Source organism: Oncorhynchus keta, chromosome 34, assembly GCF_023373465.1.
Source record: "Oncorhynchus keta strain PuntledgeMale-10-30-2019 chromosome 34, Oket_V2, whole genome shotgun sequence".
Taxonomy (NCBI): Eukaryota; Metazoa; Chordata; class Actinopteri; order Salmoniformes; family Salmonidae; genus Oncorhynchus; species Oncorhynchus keta.
In genome coordinates this window covers 72,730,548-72,750,219 of record NC_068454.1, presented here as the reverse complement: position 1 = coordinate 72,750,219, position 19,672 = coordinate 72,730,548, and the positions used below count along the sequence as shown (strand labels likewise).

The window sequence follows — 19,672 nt, the reverse complement described above, 5'->3', positions numbered from 1 at the left end:
GGCATGAAACCTTTCTGCATTAGTATATGGTATCATACCATATAGGCATACAAAAAAACACGTGGTTCTATTTGATTATTATTTATTCAGTTTTGCATCACTAGCTAGGCCAATATCCGCATAAAATCACGTGATTTATTCTAGGTTAATTGAGAGGACATCTCAAAATCCATCTGAAATGATTGTCATCATTAATATATAATATATGGGGCGGCAGGGTAGCCTAGTGGTTAGAGCGTTGGGCTAGTAACCGGAAGGTTGCAAGTTAAAATCCCCGAGCTGACAAGGTACATCTGTCGTTCTGCCCCTGAACAGGCAGTTAACCCACTGTTCCTATTCCGTCATTGAAAATAAGAATATGTTATTTAACTGACTTGCCTAGTTAAATAAAGGTTAAATAAATATATATATAAAAAAATAGTATGATTAGCTAAAAGTATGCCTGAACTACATGAACGGTGCTACAATTTACTAACCAAATTTTACACAGCATTTACAAACGTCAGAACTCCAATCAGTTTACAAAACATGTGTTGTATTCATTACGTCTTGCAATGGAAACAGTTTAACGTTTAAGAACCAAACGGAAGAAAACAGAGCAAACGAAACTGGGAGGGACCTAGCACATACCTACTTGAATTTGTCCAATAGAAACTCTCGTGTTCGTTGCAAAACGGAAAACGTTTTTGGCAAAAATGAATACTCCCCTGTCGTGCAACAAAACCACACTGAACTGCCCGGAACTAATGTAGCCTAATCAGCTGGCTTCGTTTCCCAAATACATTTTTGAGAGATGTACTTCAGCGTTACCGTCTGTTTTTGTTTCCGTTTTGTGGATTCTATCTGGAAAGCAAGTAGCTAATCCTTCATGAAAACCTAATTAATCGCATAACGTAAGTGTTAACGAAAGAACTATGTGTATTGTAAAATGAAAGACGAGTGAAAGTGTTTTAAATATATGCGTCGTTGGCCTGGAAAGACTAGCGTTCATTCAATCATTGTAATTATCAAATCAAATGTTATCTGTCACATACACATGGTTAGCAGATGTTAATGCGAGTGTAGCGAAATGCTTTTGCTTCTAGTTCCGACATTTTTTTTAATTTTACCTTTATTTAACTAGGCAAGTCAGTTAAGAACAAATTCTTATTTTCATTGACGGCCCAGGAACAGGGGCAGAACGACAGATTTGTACCTTGTCAGCTCGGGGATTTGAACTTGCAACCTTCCGGTTACTAGACCAACGCTCTAACCACTAGGCTACCCTGCCGCAGCAATAACCAACAAGTAGCTAACAATTCCAAAACTACTACCTTATAGACACAAGTGTAAGGGGATAAAGAATATGTACATAAAGATATATGAATGAGTGATGGTACAGAGCGGCATAGGCAAGATACAGTAGATGGTATTGAGTGCAGTATATACATATGAGATGAGTATGTAAACAAAGTGGCATAGTTACAGTGGCTAGTGATACATGTATTACATAAAGATGCAGTAGATGATATAGAGTACAGTATAAACGAATACATATGAGATGAATGTATGGTATGTAAACATTATATTAGGTAGCATTGTTTAAAGTGGCTAGTGATATATTTTACATCATTTCCCATCAATTCCCATTATTAAAGTGGCTGGAGTTGAGTCAATGTGTTGGCAGCAGCCACTCAATGTTAGTGGTGGCTGTTTAACAGTCTGAAGCTGTTTTTCAGTCTCTCGGCCCCAGCTTTGATGCACCTGTACTGACCTCGCCTTCTGGATGATAGCGGGTTGAACAGGCAGTGGCTCGGATGGTTGTTGTCCTTGATGATCTTTATGGCCTTCCTGTGACATCGGGTGGTGTAGGTGTCCTGGAGGGCAGGTAGTTTGCCCCCGGTGATGCGTTGTGCAGACCTCACTACCCTCTGGAGAGCCTTACGGTTGTGGGCGGAGCAGTTGCCGTACCAGGCGGTGATACAGCCCAACATGCTCTCGATTGTGCATCTGTAGAAGTTTGAGTGCTTTTGGTGACAAGCCAAATTTCTTCAGCCTCCTGAGGTTGAAGAGGCGCTACTGCGCCTTCTTCACGATGCTGTTTGTGTGGTTGGACCAACTAAAACTTACTACCCTCTCCACTACTGTTCCATCGATGTGGATAGGGGGGTGTTCCCTCTGCTGTTTCCTGAAGTCCACAATCATCTCCTTAGTTTTGTTGACGTTGAGTGTGAGGTTATTTTCCTGACACCACACTCCGAGGGCCCTCACCTCCTCCCTGTAGGCCGTCTCGTCGTTGTTGGTAATCAAGCCTACCATTGTTGTGTCGTCCGCAAACTTGATGATTGAGTTGGAGGCGTGCGTGGCCACGCAGTCGTGGGTGAACAGGGAGTACAGGAGAGGGCTCAGAACGCACCCTTGTGGGGCCCCAGTGTTGAGGATCAGCGGGGTGGAGATGTTGTTGCCTACCCTCACCACCTGGGGGGCGGCCCGTCAGGAAGTCCAGTATGAATGTTTTAATCGTTGCTATGGGAACGACATCTTCAACGCACGTTCTAATGAACTCGCTCACCGAATCGGCATATTCGTCAATGTTGTTGTCTGACGCAATACGAAACATGTCCCAGTCCACATAATGGAAGCAGTCTTGGAGTGTGGAATCAGATTGGTCGGACCAGCGTTGAACAGACCTCAGCTTCTTGTTTTAGTTTCTGTCTGTTGGCAGGGATCAACAAAATGGAGTCGTGGTCAGCTTTTCCGAAAGGAGAGCGGGGCAGGGCCTTATATGCGTCGCGGAAGTTAGAATAGCAATGATCCAAGGGTTTTCCAGCCCTGGTTGCGCAATCGATATGCTGATACAATTTAGGGAGTCTTGTTTTCAGATTAGCCTTGTTAAAATCCCCAGCTACAATGAATGCAGCCTGCGGATATATGGATTCCAGTTTGCAAAGAGTCAAATAAAGTTCGTTCAGAGCCATCGATGTGTCTGCTTGGGGGGGAATATATACGGCTGTGATTATAATCGAAGAGAATTCCCTTGGTAGATAATGCGGTCGACATTAGATTGTGAGGAATTCTAAATCAGGTGAACAGAAGGACTTGAGTTCCTGTATGTTGTTGTGGCCACACCACGTCACGTTAACCATGAAGCATACGCCCCCGCCCCTCTTCTTACCAGAAAGATGTTTGTTTCTGTCGGCGCGATGCGTGGAGAAACCAGCTGGCTGCACCGACTCCGATAGCGTCTCTCCAGTGAGCCATGTTTCCGTGAAGCAAAGAACGTTACAGTCTCTGATGTCCCTCTGGAATGCTACCCTTGCTCGGATTTCATCAACCTTGTTGTCAAAAGACTGGACATTGGCGAGAAGAATGCTAGGGAGTGGTGTACGATGTGCCCGTCTCCGGAGTCTGACCAGAAGACCGCTTCGTTTCCCCCTTTTACGAAGTCGTTTTTTGGGGTCGCCGGCTGGGATCCATTCCGTTGTCCTGGGTGAAAGGCAGAACACAGGGTCCGCTTCGCGAAAGTCATATTCTTGGTCGTACTGATGGTGAGTTGACGCTGCTCCTATGTTCAGTAGTTCTTCTCGACTGTATGTAATGAAACCTAAGATGACTTGCTTGGGGTACCAATGTAAGAAATAACACATAAAAAAGCAAAAAACTGCATAGTTTCCTAGGAACGCGAAGCGAGGCGGTCATCTCTGTCGGCGCCAGAAGTACTCTCCCGGCTACAACTATGGCAATTTCCATGGTTTGTTCATGGCTGTTCGTGTAGTAGGCATATCATCTATTTAGAATGTTCCTGTCCACTTTACCTGGACATCGAGTTGATCTAGATAATAATAATAATAATAATAGACATTCACCACTTACCAAGAGGAGGTTTCGTATAGTCGTGGTCACAGTTAAGTGTCCGGCTCCTGGTTCTCGGTTTCTCGAACATCAACTCCAAGACGAGTCTTTGCCCTCTCATATCCAGATTCCCGCGTTGTTGCGGGATGATAGTCGTTCCATTGGAAACGTCTAGGAACAGCCCCCGGCTTCAGACCCTTGCGGTCTGACGAAGTCGCCAGGGTTGAAGTGTAAGTTGAAGTGTAAGTTGCAAATATACAGAATGTGCTTCCTCGACGTATCTTCTAATTGCATGCCCCCACTTCTTCTTCAATGTGAGGGGGATATATGACTGTTTTTTGTTTGGAATTTGAGCACTGCGGGACACTACAAACACATATGTTTTTCGAGTCCGCCATTGGCATTTCTGTTGCCGGAAGTGCGTCGACCCACCTGCAGCTACTTCCGCTTTTAAGAGCCAGGAATTGTGTATGTAGTCACTCTTCAGATCCATTCCACCCAAATATATTTGTTACTGTAGCTAGCTGCTGCATATCAGTAGAGCAGTATCCATTACATTTGAACTGATGTTGTAGCTATCTGTTTCCATTTTATTTTGACAGTTGACCACAGTGTGCAACATGTCAGAATCTGGCCACATTCAACCCGGCATGTATGGACAGGGACGGAGGAGAAGGCCATGCAGAGACAGAGATTTGGGTCCCCCGGGGCAAAACCTCTCTGGTCCCAGTCGAGATCGAGAATATGTCCCCAGAGAACGCAGGGTAAGAATAAGAGTGCACGGCTTTCCTATGCAGGAAAATGATCTCTATGGGCTTCTTTAGTTTATTGTAGTTCTTATCTGGTCTTTGAAGGTCTTTGAAGGATGCCAGTGAGGAGCTTCCAGGACCACTCCTTCAGAAGAACCCCATCATACTGGCCAAACCCCTTGGAGAACGGGTAAGGAGAGATGCTCTCGCTGAAGGTTGTTGTCTGTAAGATGTCTGAAGGTTTTTACTGAATTCAGATGCATGGGTCTTGACAGTAAATACAACAACAAGTATAATGCATTGACTCTTGTTTTGTTTCAGTCCAAGCCTTCCAAGAGTGTACCCATCATGCTCATCAAGACCAGGGAGGATGGGGGGAAACCAGGGACCCCTCCTGAGGTGGCTTCTCCGGCCTCTGGCTCTGGGGCCTCAAAGCTAGAGAGGGAGGGCCAGCGCCCTACCCAACCTGTCTACCAGATCCAAAACAGAGGCATGGGAGCAGCTGCTTCCAGCGGTGCTGTGGACCGTGAGTCAATACTGGTCAAAGACCACTGCTTTCTTTACTAGTGTCATCAGTGACCAGAGACATAATACAGACAATAAAAGAAAGGCCTCAGACCACCATGGATGCAGGACATGTCTACTGATCACCAGCATTACCCTAGCCATTATAAGCATTTATTTACTGTAGCAGTGAATACAATCTCTAACATATGTACATTATTTACAGCTGTGATTGTCCAGACCAAGCTCGTCCCCCCTGAGAAGATGAAGCACAGCATCAAGCTGGTGGACGATCAGATGAACTGGTGTGACAGCGCCATGGAGGTAAAGCTCTTCTGATTATCGTTGTCATGCCATACATATGTGTAACACATGCAACTTTATTTATTTATATTTATTTATCAACTCCTAAATATGCATGAACTGCACCATTTATACCCAGAGTTTTTAGGAGCTCAATGGTTAAGCACCTTACTGCCCAGCACTCGTTTTGTGAGTGCATAGGGAAAAGGGGGCCTGAATATAACATGGGTCAATTTTAGGGTAGCTTGAGGTAAAACGCCACCCTACCTCAAAAATATTTTTTGGGGGCACACAATTCATCAATATGATGCTAACTAGTTAAAATATCCCACTAGCAAATGATTAGATAAATAGGGTAAATGCAGATAGCGACACAATGATTCAGCCAATTTATTTCTAGCCACTATGCCTTTTATTGGTTGGGATACAGGTGATAATGTTTATTGCTAATAGCTTATCTGATAATATGGACCATGCATGGTCCAATATCTTAAAATTTAAAAATTCAGATAGTGTCAGAATAATTTTATTTTCATTCATTTTGGAGAAGAATGACCTTTTAAAAAATCGCAAGAACTGTGCTTCTCAGTCCTTATACATAAAAATTATCCGGGGAGACCCGGACCCCCCTCTTAACCCCCTCCACTGCAACCTTTTTCCCAACTGGTACACATTTTTCCAGAGGAAACACGGAGCCAGAGAGACATGTTGTGTAACAGTTGTGTTGTCCTGTGTTACAGTACCTAAGGTACCAGACAGACATGTTAGTAGTGGGAGTCATTGGCCTGCAGGGAACAGGGAAATCCACCATCATGTCTCTCCTGTCTGCCAACGCACCTGAAGAAGACCAAAGGTATTGTTCTATTGACACCCCCTTACATGGAGCTCTTTCCATCTATAAAGACAGGGAATATTGTGTTGTATATTGTAAATGAATGTAATTTAATTTTAAAGTTAACAGTAACATATGGTTGTATTGTGTCTATGTCTGACAGGTCTATGTGTGTTTGTGTAGGGGCTATGTGTTCAGGGCTCAGACTCAGGAGATCAAAGAGAGAGGAGGGAACCAGAGCACTGGTATTGACTTCTACATTACCCAGGAAAGAGTCATCTTCTTGGACACACAGGTCAGATTAAAGCATCAGCGGTTAAGGCAATTCACTGTATCTCAAATTTTGTATTTATTCATATACCATTCCTCTTGCTCCAATGTTATTTTCTATACCAATGTGTTCCTCCAGCCCATTCTTAGCCCCTCCATTTTGGATCGCCTAATCAACAACGAATGTAAGCTGCCTCCAATCTTCCTCACACCTACGTGGAGATGCAGGTCAGTGAGGGGCCAGCAGGGGGCACTGGGCAACAGAGGCTCTAAAGGAGAGCTACTTTCTGTCTCATCTGATCCAGTCTCATGATTCATTTTTTTATCATTCTCTTTAGATCACTGCCTTCCTGTTCACAGTGTGCCACGTGGTCATTTTGATTCAATACTGGTTCACTGACATCAACATCTACAGGTAACCACCCCACCCGTCTGGGAAATAAGAGTCCATTAGCACTGATTCACTAATGCTTATCATGGGGTTTTCAAATCAGGGCAGATAGGATCATCATTGGAGGGTAGTGTTCTGTGTCTGAGTGTATTTTGGCTGTGGCATTACATTTTCCACTCATCACCATGGAAAGGTTTTACACCCTTGCATCCATTGTGTTGTTCACAACATTGGGAATGTTCTGATATCATATTCATATTGTCGTTGTAGTGGTTGATGTGCTGTGTGAATATTCTGACCAGGTTTTATGAAGTGTCTCTGTGGTGATGATGATATTTTCTCTGACCAGGTTCCTCCAGACAACAGAGATGTTAAAGCCCTCCACCCCCTCAGCCAACCATGACAGCACTGGCTCCTCTGGCACCGAAGAGGGATCAGAGTACTACCCACACCTACTCACATAGGTGACAGACGCAGCAACAGACACACACACTCACTCTAGTTCCGGCTCAGTGTACTGAATGCTCAATAATGTATTGTTCTGTTGTCTAGTGTTCCTGCAGAACAAGTCTAGTCGTGATGAGTTCTGTCCCAGAAACCTGAAGAAGATGCATATGGCAGCGGACAAGATGGTGGTCCACTCCCATCTGAAATACAAAGGTTAGACTGGAGAGGATGTACCGACAGGCTTATCACAACATTCACATATTTAAACACTATACTATTGTGTTGTTTCTATATTAGGATTCCTGCACGTGCATCTTTTTGAAGGGTGAGAAGTGCAAAGCAGTGACAAATGTCAAAAAAAAAAACAAAGTGTGCAGACATGGGTTTAGTTAGCATGTATTGACTGATCTTGTTCTGGTTTCCATATGCAGGCACGTTGTCCATGCTGGACTGTAATATTTTCCCTGGACTGGACCGCGACTACCTGGAAACAGAGGTCAACGTGTTCTTGCTGCCCCTCATGGAGAATGAGGGGGAGGACGCGCTAACCAAAGCAGGTCAGAGCAAATACCATGTCTTAGTTTTCACACACACACGTCTGTCTATTTTATCTATTTATTTTGTATTTCACCTTTATTTAACCAGGTAGGCTAGTTGAGAACAAGTTCTCATTTGCAACTGCGACCTGGCCAAGATAAAGCAAAGCAGTTTGACACATACAACAACACTGAGTTACACATGGAATAAACAAACATACAGTCAATAATAATGTAGAAAAAGGCTATATACAGTGTGTGCAAATGAGGTAGGATAAGGGAGGTAAGGCAATAAATAGGCCATGGTGGCGAAGTAATTACTATATAGCAATTAAACACTGGAATGGTAGATGTGCAGAAGAAGAATGTGCAAGTAGAGATACTGTGGTGCAAAGGAGCAAGATATGAATAAATACAGTATGGGGATGAGGTAGTTGGATGGGCTATTTACAGATGGGCTATGTACAGGTGCAGTGATCTGTGAGATGCTCTGACAGCTGGTGCTTAAAGCTAGTGAGGGAGATATCTATCTTTGTGGATGTTCTCCTCTCTCATTCCTTTGTTATATTGATTCCCCATGTCTGTGTCTTGGTGTTTTGTTCTAGGGTCTGGGGCCGCCCCCCTCTTCTCTCTCCTCCCGGGCTACAGAGGACACCCCACCTTCTCTCTCAGGTCTCCAAGCTCCGCAGCCAAATCCTGTCCATGTCCCGCTGTCAGCTGTCACACACCATCCTCACAGAGGAGAAATTAGGCAAAGCTCTGGAAATGAGGCAAAACTGTACTTGAAAATATGTTTGGCTGTTATGTTGTGACAGGTTTCACTATGCAGTTCGCATCTGGGGCGGGGTGAAGAAGTCCTCAGCCCTGTCTAGCAGCACTGTCAACCTGTTATGAATATACTGGAGGAAATGGATGTCCCTGTCCTACATCAGGACCAGAAGAGACAGAGAGAGAGGTGGGTCTGGAGATGGACACTGCTGGTACTATTGGGCTCACAGGTTCAGTCAGTGGTGAAATGAGGTGCTTGATGTTGAGGAGAGGTCCATCTCATTGGGAACATATGGAACTACAGATAGTTCAACAGTTCAACTTTGGTGGCTCTGGTTTTGTAACAGAGGGAGAAAGGGGACAGCTGATCAGATTCAGGTGTCAATGTGACAGTAAATAACCTTGCTAAGATATACTCTGTTATCTCCCTTCTGATGTAGTAACATTAGAATACTTTAAGAACATTCAGAAAGAGTATAAAATCCTTTCTATTCCACAACCTTTCCATTTCAGGCAAGTAATATAGATTAAGTCTTAATCTTAACTAGGATTATTTTGAAATCCAGAAGCAAAAAATATTTTTTGATTACGCAATCATCTCAAAACATCAAATTTGACTGTCATGGTGGTGATTGAATCCTTTAAAAATAGACTTCATGCTAGACTTCATGCTGTAGGTTATAGAGATTAAATTGGTATGAATATGCAAAAGGAAGCATAGTATTTTATGTATATATAGTTTCCTTGTATATTTAAAAGGCACTTATGAAAAAACATCCCTCGATCTTGATAAACATAATCAAAACAGTCTCTTTGACAGTATCTCACTCATCGGCCTTCAGAGCCTTCTTCAGTAAGTTTTGTGTATCTTCAGACCATCAATGTTGACCCAGCTGCCTTGGTCAGAATGTTGATGCGTCTTTGCTCATCTCCTTGTTCAGAGGGGACTTGAGGACTGCTTTCAGCAGTCCACTGGCACATTTGTTCTACCAGAAAGGCTCTGCAGAGACTCATTATTAAGACCAAAAGCCTGATAGTACATTCTGATCTCGCTTACCAAGATGGTTATGTCTACACTAACGGAGAGACCTGAAATTGGTATTGTTGCCCCACAGCCAGATACAAGAGCTGATCCCCATATGTTGGCTTGGAGAGCCTCGTTCTTCCTCTGGTTGGTTTTCAGGCTCATGTTAGGAATGGCTAACAGCAGGACATGCCTCTTGAGAACAGGAAGTTCCTTCTCCATTGTCTCCATTGTCTTCACCAGTTTGGGGAATTCATGTAAGGGAATACCCCCCTGTATTGGACAAAAATGAATGGCATGTCATTGGCATCGGACAAACCATATACACATTGGCCAATACCACCCAATTCGGCGTTGATTCATCCAAAGTGTATTGCAAATGCCATATGGTAATTGCCAGTTGTAACACTTTAAAAATTCAACAGGGGGCAAATGCGCTCCACCGGGGTTGTTCATATTGGATATGTAACCCAAATTAATGTCCAAAAGTAAAATTTTGAAAAAATGAAATTTTTTCAAAACTTATCACCCCTTAAAAAAGTGCTTTCTGGACCGTTTTTCGAAATTCTTTCGATTTTTTTGTCAATTACACATGTGTAAGAACTGTATGAATATACTTTTGTCCAATTTTATTATCATAATTTTTTTAATTTTTTTATATGCGCATAAGGAATATGTTTTGTCCAATTCCAATATGATTTCATAGGAAGTCAAAAGTCAAAAGTCAAAAATGTCAAAATTTTGTAAAAACTTCACACACCCATAAAAAGTGCTTTCTGGACCGTTTTTCGAAATTCTTTCGATTTTTTGTCAATTACACATGTGTAAGAACTGTATGAATATACTTTTGTCCAATTTTATTATCATAATTTTTTTTTTTTTTTTTTTTTACATGCGCATAAGGAATATGTTTTGTCCAATTCCAATATGATTTCATAGGAAGTCAAAAGTCAAAAGTCAAAAATGTCAAAATTTTGTAAAAACTTCACACACCCTTAAAAAGTGCTTTCTGGACCGTTTTTTGAAATTCTTTCAATTTTTTTGTCAATTACACATGTGTAAGAACTGTATGAATATACTTTTGTCCAATTTTATTATCATATTTTTTTATATATTTTTTTAAATTGTGCATAAGGATTTTTTTGTGGGCCAAATGACGTAAGAAATTTGACATGCTCAAAAATCCTGCAGAAATGCAAAATTGACTGGCCTGATGAACTCGGGATGGCCGGGCAGTGATAGTTGTTCCTTTCCATCACTCGTTGTGTTGACTTCATCATGTCCATTTTGTGATGTTTTTTCACTATATAATCATATTGCAAGTGCACGCGCATTTGCAATATGTTTCAATGTGCATTTACCATATGAAATTTGACATGCTCAAAAATGCTAAATTGACTGGTCTGATGAACACAGGATGGCTGAGCAGTGATAGTTGTACATTTCCATCACTCGTTGTGTTGATTTCATCATGTCCATTAGGTGATGTTTTTACACTATAGAATCATATTGCAAGTGCGCGCGCATTTGCAATATGTTTCAATGTGCATTTACCATATGAAATTTGACATGCTCAAAAATGCAAAATTGACTGGTCTGATGGACACAGGATGGCCGAGCAGTGATAGTTGTACATTTCCATCACTCGTTGTGTTGATTTCATCATGTCCATTAGGTGATGTTTTTTCACTATAGAATCATATTGCAAATGCACGTGCATTGTTGTGCAACTGGTAACCCAAAAATAAAAATATGGTTGTAAATGCATTTACCGGTCATTCTGATATTAATGCTCGCTATGGGAACACAGGATGGCCGGGCAGTGATAGTTGTACATTTCCATCACTCGTTGTGTTGATTTCATCATGTCCATTAGGTGATGTTTTTACACTATAGAATCATATTGCAAGTGCGCGCATTTGCAATATGTTTCAATGTGCATTTACCATATGAAATTTGACATGCTCAAAAATGCAAAATTGACTGGTCTGATGGACACAGGATGGCCGAGCAGTGATAGTTGTACATTTCCATCACTCGTTGTGTTGATTTCATCATGTCCATTAGGTGATGTTTTTTCACTATAGAATCATATTGCAAATGCACGTGTATTGTTGTGCAACTGGTAACCCAAAAATAAAAATATGGTTGTAAATGCATTTACCGGTCATTCTGATATTAATGCCCGCTATGGGAACACAGGATGGCCGGGCAGTGATAGTTGTACATTTCCATCACTCGTTGTGTTGATTTCATCATGTCCATTAGGTGATGTTTTTACACTATAGAATCATATTGCAAGTGCGCGCACATTTGCAATATGTTTCAATGTGCATTTACCATATGAAATTTGACATGCTCAAAAATGCAAAATTGACTGGTCTGATGGACACAGGATGGCCGAGCAGTGATAGTTGTACATTTCCATCACTCGTTGTGTTGATTTCATCATGTCCATTAGGTGATGTTTTTACACTATAGAATCATATTGCAAATGCGCGCATTTGCAATATGTTTCAATGTGCATTTACCATAAAAATTTGAAATGCTCAAAAATGCAAAATTGACTGGTCTGATGGACACAGGATGGCCGAGCAGTGATAGTTGTACATTTCCATCACTCGTTGTGTTGATTTCATCATGTCCATTAGGTGATGTTTTTCACTATAGAATCATATTGCAAATGCACGTTTGCATTGTTGTGCAACTGGTAACCCAAAAATAAAAATATGGTTGTAAATGCATTTAAAATTCTGATATTAATGCTGCTATGGGAACACAGGATGGCCGGGCAGTGATAGTTGTACATTTCCATCACTCGTTGTGTTGATTTCATCATGTCCATTAGGTGATGTTTTTACACTATAGAATCATATTGCAAGTGCGCGCATTTGCAATATGTTTCAATGTGCATTTACCATATGAAATTTGACATGCTCAAAAATGCAAAATTGACTGGTCTGATGGACACAGGATGGCCGAGCAGTGATAGTTGTACATTTCCATCACTCGTTGTGTTGATTTCATCATGTCCATTTGTTTATGTTTTCTCACTTTTGCAAAGTCACTGTGCATTTGCAATATGGTTCAATGGGCAGGTACCATCACGAATTTGTCATGCTATAAAAATCCTGCAGGAATGTGAAATTGACTGGCCTGATGAACACAGGATGGCCTGGCAGTGATAGTTGTTCCTTTCCATCACTCGTTGTGTTGATTTCATCATGTCCATTAGGTGATGTTTTTCACTATAGAATCATATTGCAAATGCACGTGCATTGTTGTGCAACTGGTAACCCAAAAATAAAAATATGGTTGTAAATGCATTTACCGGTCATTCTGATATTAATGCTCGCTATGGGAACACAGGATGGCCGGGCAGTGATAGTTGTACATTTCCATCACTCGTTGTGTTGATTTCATCATGTCCATTAGGTGATGTTTTTACACTATAGAATCATATTGCAAGTGCGCGCATTTGCAATATGTTTCAATGTGCATTTACCATATGAAATTTGACATGCTCAAAAATGCAAAATTGACTGGTCTGATGGACACAGGATGGCCGAGCAGTGATAGTTGTACATTTCCATCACTCGTTGTGTTGATTTCATCATGTCCATTAGGTGATGTTTTTACACTATAGAATCATATTGCAAGTGCGCGCGCATTTGCAATATGTTTCAATGTGCATTTACCATATGAAATTTGACATGCTCAAAAATGCAAAATTGACTGGTCTGATGAACACAGGATGGCTGAGCAGTGATAGTTGTACATTTCCATCACTCGTTGTGTTGATTTCATCATCTCCGTTAGGTGATGTTTTTACACTATAGAATCATATTGCAAATGCACGTGCATTGTTGTGCAACTGGTAACCCAAAAATAAAATATTGTAAATGCATTTAAAAATTCTGAATTAATGCTGGTCTGATGGGAACACAGGATGGCCGGGCAGTGATAGTTGTACATTTCCATCACTCGTTGTGTTGATTTCATCATGTCCATTAGGTGATGTTTTTACACTATAGAATCATATTGCAAGTGCGCGCGCATTTGCAATATGTTTCAATGTGCATTTACCATATGAAATTTGACATGCTCAAAAATGCAAAATTGACTGGTCTGATGGAACACAGGATGGCCGAGCAGTGATAGTTGTACATTTCCATCACTGTTGTGTTGATTTCATCATGTCCATTTGTTTATGTTTTCTCACTTTTGCAAAGTCACTGTGCATTTGCAATATGGTTCAATGGGCAGGTACCATCACGAATTTGTCATGCTATAAAAATCCTGCAGGAATGTGAAATTGACTGGCCTGATGAACACAGGATGGCCGAGCAGTGATAGTTGTTCCTTTCCATCACTCGTTGTGTTGATTTCATCATGTCCATTAGGTGATGTTTTTTCACTATAGAATCATATTGCAAATGCACGTGCATTGTTGTGCAACTGGTAACCCAAAAATAAAAATATGGTTGTAAATGCATTTACCGGTCATTCTGATATTAATGCTCGCTATGGGAACACAGGATGGCCGGGCAGTGATAGTTGTACATTTCCATCACTCGTTGTGTTGATTTCATCATGTCCATTAGGTGATGTTTTTACACTATAGAATCATATTGCAAATGCGCGCATTTGCAATATGTTTCAATGTGCATTTACCATATGAAATTTGACATGCTCAAAAATGCAAAATTGACTGGTCTGATGGACACAGGATGGCCGAGCAGTGATAGTTGTACATTTCCATCACTCGTTGTGTTGATTTCATCATGTCCATTAGGTGATGTTTTTACACTATAGAATCATATTGCAAGTGCGCGCATTTGCAATATGTTTCAATGTGCATTTACCATATGAAATTTGACATGCTCAAAAATGCAAAATTGACTGGTCTGATGGACACAGGATGGCCGAGCAGTGATAGTTGTACATTTCCATCACTCGTTGTGTTGATTTCATCATGTCCATTAGGTGATGTTTTTTCACTATAGAATCATATTGCAAATGCACGCGCATTTGTATGTTTCAACTGGTATTTACCAAAATAAAAATATTGACATGCATTTAAAAATTCAAAATTGACTGGTCTGATGGAACACAGGATGGCCGGGCAGTGATAGTTGTACATTTCCATCACTCGTTGTGTTGATTTCATCATGTCCATTAGGTGATGTTTTTACACTATAGAATCATATTGCAAGTGCGCGCGCATTTGCAATATGTTTCAATGTGCATTTACCATATGAAATTTGACATGCTCAAAAATGCAAAATTGACTGGTCTGATGAACACAGGATGGCTGAGCAGTGATAGTTGTACATTTCCATCACTCGTTGTGTTGATTTCATCATGTCCATTTGTTTATGTTTTCTCACTTTTGCAAAGTCACTGTGCATTTGCAATATGGTTCAATGGGCAGGTACCATCACGAATTTGTCATGCTATAAAAATCCTGCAGGAATGTGAAATTGACTGGCCCGATGAACTCGGGATAGCTGGGCAGTGATTCTGGTTCATCTCCATGGCTCGTTAGGGTTGATTTCAGAATGTCACTTTTGGTGATGGTCCCTCTCCGTTTAAACATATTGCTAATGTACAAAAGTCAACTAGCAAGTCAGTGTCCATCAGTCAATTAGATGTCATTTTGACACCAAACTGATACCAATTGACACCAAACCCACTTTTTCCAACTCATTTAGAAGCCAACTATCATATATGTCAGAGCAGGCCCATAATTCACAGCGCCTTTAGTTTAAAACATAATAAAAACGTAAAACACATAGTTACGTTCTAGCTGCGGGTCCAGGTCAGACATTATGTGAAGGCCTATGTGAGGCGACCCCGAATCCCGAGTTTCGGCTCGATAGGTCCTTCGGTGCCCGAGTAAAACCCTAATTGGTGCTGAAAATCCACTTTTTTCCATGCCTTGCTATGGGGTCCTTGAATGAGCTATCGGACCGAAACGTTGGGGTCCGTCTCTATGGGCCGAGCCGGTTCCAATGCACCTAGTCTTGTGTCTCTGAGACTTTTCTAAATGTCGCCATTTTCGTAATGGTCAAAATGAATTGAAATCATTGCAAATGTACGAGGCTATTTCTCGGTCCGAGAACCTTCTAGAGCCACCTAACTCACCACGCACTATCGACCCGAGGTCTAGAACAGGTTTCTAAAGTTTCGAACTCTAGGTCTGACGGTTCTTTTTTAGCTCGAACAAAGCTAACTATTGGAGGCACTGTCTGTCTCTACAACCCCCAATACGTCCCTCCTTCCAAGTTGTGTGTCTGTGTGATTTAGTTTTCCTTTGAAATTTTATGGGAAAAATGACTGATTTACAGTTCATGGGGTTGCCTAATCACACATATGAAGTTTTGGACAGATCTGACTTTTTTAACCCCTCGAAACAGCCCCTGAGACACCAATTAAGGCACTTCCGGTTGGCACAGGAAGCTATAAGTCAACACATATCCTCACTGGGCTATGCTTTTACAGAATCCTGTGTTTTAAGTCCTTACGTTAAGAATTGACTGATTTACACAGGGTTGAATGCACTATGTCTATCAAACTGCAGGCAGGTAATGGAAAAACACTTTTAGGGTGATTTTAACCACTTCCGGTTGGTCCAGGAAGCCTAGAATCAACACAGGTAGACCTCATACTGGCCTGATGGACTGTTATCAAAGACAGGTTCATACGGCATTCATAACCCATATAGACTTCAGGTTGAATTTAGGGGTGCAGGCAATGTATTCCTATGGGGAGAGAAGTCAATGCAAACTATTTGAAGTAAACACCTTCTTTTAACTATTAAGGGTTAATGCCACACGGTCAACGTTAGGCTTGCACGGATCGGAAGGACCTTAGGAACGTACCTGAGGTCGAATTGTGCTTCTCACCCTAACGGTTCTCTCACTGTCACCCAAAAGCAAATGACGTTGTGGGGCAGGCTTCATTTTGGGCCTACTTTTCTAATGGTCGCTGCGCTCAGACCGAGCGAGCTACGGTCAAGCGGGATATCTCGTTGAACTCGGCACGGCCTAGAGATTATGTTTATGCCATTGCCTGCTCTCTGTGTCTTTGAGAACCGCACTTTTTCACTCCAGCCTTGCTGTGTGTGCGTGTGAGAGCTTTTCTTTGACATCTGTTGGGAGAAATGACTGATTTACAGTTCATGAGGGTTACCTAGTCACACATATGAAGTTTTGAAAAGATCTGACCTTTTTAACCCTTGGAAACTGCCACTGTGACATCATTAAAGGCACTTCCGGTTGGCACAGGAAGCTATAAGTAAACCCATGTCTTGATTGACATAGAAACTTACAGAATCCTGAGTTTTAAGTCCTTACGTTAAGAATTGACTGATTTACACAGGGTTGAATGCACTATGTCTATCAAACTGCAGGCAGGTAATGGAAAAACAATTTTAGGGTGATTTTAACCACTTCCGGTTGGTCCAGGAAGCCTAGAATCAACACAGGTAGACCTCATACTGGCCTGATGGACTGTTACCAAAGACAGGTTCATACGGCATTCATAACCCATATAGACTTCAGGTTGAATTTAGGGGTGCAGGCAATGTATTCCTATGGGGAGAGAAATCAATGCAAACTATTTGAAGTAAACACCTTCTTTTAACTATTAAGGGTTAATGCCACACGGTCAAGGTTAGGCTTGCACGGATCGGAAGGACCTTAGGAACGTACCTGAGGTCGAATTGTGCTTCTCACCCTAACGGTTCTCTCTCACTGTCACCCAAAAGCAAATGACGTTGTGGGGCAGGCTTCATTTTGGGCCTACTTTTCTAATGGTCGCTGCGCTCAGACCGAGCGAGCTACGGTCAAGCGGGATATCTCGTTGAACTCGGCACGGCCTAGACATTATGTTTATGCCATTGCCTGCTCTCTGTGTCTTTGAGAACCACACTTTTTCACTCCATCCTTGCTGTGTGTGCGTGTGAGAGCTTTTCTTTGACATCTGTTGGGAGAAATGACTGATTTACAGTTCATGAGGGTTACCTAGTCACACATATGAAGTTTTGAAAAGATCTGACTTTTTTAACCCCTCGAAACAGCCCCTGAGACACCAATTAAGGCACTTCCGGTTGTCACAGGAAGCTATAAGTCAACATATATCCTCACTGGGCTATGCTTTTACAGAATCCTGAGTTTTAAGTCCTTACGTTAAGAATTGACTGATTTACACAGGGTTGAATGCACTATGTCTATCAAACTGCAGGCAGGTAATGGAAAAACACTTTTAGGGTGATTTTAACCACTTCCGGTTGGTCCAGGAAGCTTAGAATCAACACAGGTAGACCTCATACTGGCCTGATGGACTGTTACCAAAGACAGGTTCATACGGCATTCATAACCCATATAGACTTCAGGTTGAATTTAGGGGTAAAGGCAATGTATTCCTATGGGGAGAGAAATCAATGCAAACTTTTTGAAGTAAACACCATCTTTTAACTATTAAGGGTTAATGCCACACTGTCAACGTTAGGCTTGCACGGATCGGAAGGACCTTAGGAACATACCTGAGGTCGAATTGTGCTTCTCACCCTAACGGTTCTCTCACTGTCACCCAAAAGCAAATGACGTTGTGGGGCAGGCTTCATTTTGGGCCTACTTTTCTAATGGTCGCTGCGCTCAGACCGAGCGAGCTACGGTCAAGCGGGATATCTCGTTGAACTCGGCACGGCCTAGACATTATGTTTATGCCATTGCCTGCTCTCTGTGTCTTTAAGAACCACACTTTTTCACTCCATCCTTGCTGTGTGTGCGTGTGAGAGCTTTTCTTTGACATCTGCTGGGAGAAATGACTGATTTACAGTTCATGAGGGTTACCTAGTCACACATATGAAGTTTTGAAAAGATCTGACCTTTTTAACCCATGGAAACTGCCACTGTGACACCATTAAAGGCACTTCCGGTTGGCACAGGAAGCTATAAATAAACTCATATCATGATTGGGGTATGCCTTTACAGAATCCCGAGTTTTAAGTCTTTACGTTAAGAACTGAGTTATTTACGGAGGGTTTAGTGAGTGTGTGTTATTTCAGAAAATCATAGAAAATCACAGAAATCTCGCAGAGCTCCGCAGCACACTTTAAAAAGATTCGTAAGAACAACCTGCAACTGGATCTGTAACCGTTGAAAAAAAAAACACCTATCCGTGAACATCACCAAGGTGTCGTTGTACGATTTCTCTTAAATGACGATAGATAAATGGCTGGTTCTTTTTTTTATTGACACCGGAGGCTCCTTGACTTTGACGTGAAGTGGAAAAATAATTTCTCTATTTTCATTTTGGACCTTTAATCCCAGATAAATGGCCATAACTCAAAAACCGTTGAGGCCTAGACGCCATCTTGTTCGGGGCCAACTGCCCATTATGCCGCCCCTACGCTCACCGAGTTTCGGCTTCTAAATATTTTCAGTTTTCGAGATAAGGCCCCGTCGTGAATCGTGATGTTTTGTAGCAATAGCCATATGATTGCTTATGCCCTCTTGTGGGAATTTCCGGGACATGGGAAAAATGACATAAATCTTATTATTTTTGTAAAACGGAAACCGAATGTCCGACAACGTTCATTTGATGACTTCCTGGTAGGTCCGGCCCTGCCGCTCGGCCCGACACCGTCCGCGAATTTTACAAACGATTTCGGACGTCTAGTAAGGGACCGTACATTTGCAATATGGACTTTCTCACTAACCATACAGGTACTGCCGAATTCTTCCCTTAAGGTATGGAAAGGAACTGAAATTGGAGATGAGAAAGACCTGAGGAGACTCCACACCATGATACTAAGTTGCTAAGTTGAGCAAAGCATATAAAATGAAGACCAGTACAACCACAACAATAACTGTATTTCCACTAACTTGTCCAGTGATAAAAAAGGGCCACTTTTTAACATAAGGCTTTATTCTACACCAGCACCATACCAGTGTCTACATACACTGAGTGTACGGGACATCTGCTCTTTCCCTGATGTAGACTGACCAG

The 19,672-nt window shown here is 41.8% G+C and overlaps 1 pseudogene; it reads left to right on the top strand.

Moving 5' to 3' along the window:
- The first annotated feature begins 794 nt into the window (after nt 1-794).
- LOC118367852 (nonsense-mediated mRNA decay factor SMG9-like) lies at nt 795-10,369 on the top strand (annotated as a pseudogene).
- Nucleotides 10,370-19,672: the final 9,303 nt, after the last annotated feature.